The sequence below is a fragment of the Cynoglossus semilaevis genome, chromosome 14, assembly GCF_000523025.1.
Source record: "Cynoglossus semilaevis isolate Cse_v1.0 chromosome 14, Cse_v1.0, whole genome shotgun sequence".
Lineage (NCBI taxonomy): Eukaryota > Metazoa > Chordata > Actinopteri > Pleuronectiformes > Cynoglossidae > Cynoglossus > Cynoglossus semilaevis.
Genome location: NC_024320.1, coordinates 25,961,278 through 25,964,173, shown reverse-complemented (window position 1 = coordinate 25,964,173; position 2,896 = coordinate 25,961,278).

Below are 2,896 nucleotides of genomic sequence, written 5' to 3'. Positions count from 1 at the left end.
CTGGGGGGTGACTTTAGCTGCTGACTGCAGCACTGACAGGATACCATTAGCTTAGCATAAAAGTTAAAAAAAAAAGTAGTTTCCAGAGCCTCCAGGAAGTCACTGCTCCTGACAGGAAATAAAAACACATTCTTCTCAGGTTTGAAGCTGAAACCAAACCTTTCAGCCAACATTTCTCCACGGACTGAACAAAATGAAAGTTTGACTTTTATCTGTGCTGAGTGTCTGGACCATGGGGCGGACCATGGGTCGAACCATGGGTCGGACCATGGGTCGGACCATGGGTCGGACCATGGGGCGGACCATGGGGCGGACCATGGGTCAGACCATATACCTGTTAGAGTGTGATGAATAAAAACAAGAATTATTAAAAAATAAAAGAATCTGTGAAGGAGCAGCTCTCAGTCTGAGCTACAGCTGACCTCTGTGACCTCTGTGACCTCTGTGACCTCACTGCCTCAATAACAAACAGCTGTCACCTCACCGCCCTCTGACTGTGTGTATGTCTGATGGTTTTCTCCTGAGAAATCATTTAAATTTGTTATAAAGACCAGAGACATGAGGAGTGGACCAGAACCAGGACCATGACCAGGACCAGAACCAGGACCAGAACTAGGACCAGAACCAGGACAAGGACCAGGACCAGGACCAGTCCTGGTCCTAGTCCTAGTCCTAGTCCTAGTCCTAGTCCTAGTCCTAGTCCTACACCTAGTCCTACAGACGGTCTGTAGACTGAGGTTTGGGTCGATGACACACTCCTACAGTGATAGACCGGTTGACTCACCGGAGTTCTTCAAAAGGTCAAAGAGGTCAAAGGTTAAAAAGGCTAAATGAACCAGACGAGACATTCAGGACCCTTCAGGACTTCTGAGTCTTCAGACTTATGACTCTGACTCCTCGGACTTGTGCGACGCCAGTGACTCAGCGGAGAACTTGGTCCTGGAACTGTTTCAACAACAGAGCAGGTTCTCAGTCCTGGTCAGAACTGGTCACAGGGAGGTCGACTGGACCTGGAATTTGGCCTCAAGGGGGCAGCATACCTGTAACAAGAGTCGTTGCGGAAAGGGGGGTGTAGGTTCAGTAAAACACACCCTATTCTAAGGAGGGTGGGGTGTAGAGTCACCAGGTCGGAGGTGTGAATGGGGTGTGGTATTGACAGTACCACGATGGAGTCAACACAGCAGGTGATGAAGTCACCTCTGGGTGGAGCTACTGCTACAGAGACACTGACTGCTGTTGTACTCTAGGAATTTTGACATTTAATGAGATGCAACTCACAGGAAATACATGAGTACTGAAGTACTGAAGTACTGAAGTACTGAAGTACTGAAGTACTGAAGTACACAGAACATTCTCCCCAACTCTGATGTCTTCTATGATTGGGCCGAGTCAGCATTTGTGGTGAAAAAACAGCAGCAGTGGAAGCGTGTCACTGTGAAGCCGTACGCCGATGACGTTCAACTGTGATGGCTGTAGATTTGGACCTATGGTGCCAAACCTCTGGTTCTTCCTCTTCACAGTGCAGTCTGGAGACGTCAGCTGACTGTGACTGTGGGTGAATAAATATTGTCGATGCTCAAAATACGCAAAAACACGTTGGGATTAGCGGCTCAGACGATAGACGTCTCGTTGGCGGTGGATTGTGGTTTTTACGGCCCATTTCATTCCAGCGGTCGATTTACTACGAACACCTCACTAACCGTTCACAGATGGGAACAGTCTGTAGACATCACCGTCGCCGGAACAAATCCTGTCTCACAGCAGAAGCTGAGCAGCTTCAGTGTCTTTGAACGCCTCACTGTCACTCCACCTCTTTCTCCCTCCATTCCTGCCCCCCCCCCACCCACCCCCCTCCCCTTTTAACCCATCATCCATCCATCATCCATCCATCCATCATCCATCCATCCATCATCCATCCATCCATCATCCATCCGCCCCCCTCCCCTTTTAACAAGTTTCTGAAACAATGTGTTTTGAATTAGACCCTGAAGAACAAAGACGTTTCTCCACAGTCGCTGCAGGAAACGTGTTGCGACACAGAGTTTATGTCATAAAAACCAGAAACAGAGTTTTCAGCTAAAAATACGTGAAGTTGGTTTCGTTTTTGTGCTGAGCTAATAGTAACGAGTAACTGTTAACGAGCAGCACCTTCATCCTGTCACAGGTCCAGGCTAATGTGGGCTGTGGCCCAGAGGCCAATATGTCCTACAGTACTGATGTGGGCCGGATGGATGGATGGAGGGATGGATGGATGATGGATGGATGGATTGATGGATGGATGATAGATGGATGGATGGATGGATGGATGAACGGACGGACACATGGATGGATGGATGGATGGATTATGGATGTCAGGGAGGATCGATGATGGATGATGGATGGATGATGGATGGATGGATGGATGATGGATGATGGATGATGGATGATGGATGGATGGATTGATGGATGGATGATAGATGGATGGATGGATGGATGGATGAACGGACGGACACATGGATGGATGGATGGATGGATTATGGATGTCAGGGAGGATCGATGATGGATGATGGATGGATAATGGATGGATGGGTGGATGCCCCCCCCCCCCACCCACACAGTGTGTGACTGTACAGGTTTTTCTATACAAATGAGGCCAAGTCTCCTCACACACCAAACTGAGGACCTTGATGACGTCATCTGTGACAGGACTCGGTTTTAGACCTGGGTTAAGGATTATAAAGAGAGTGAGAGAGGCGTGAAGAACAGCGGGAAAAGGTGAGTGGCTCTTGGTTGAACACTCACTGGAAAGGAGGGTGGGAGGCGAAGAGGGAGGGTGGGAGGGAGAGAGAGGGAGAGAGAGAACGGGAGAGGGAGGGAGAGCAGTGTGGAGCAGCGGTTCCTCCAGCCTCTGCTCACT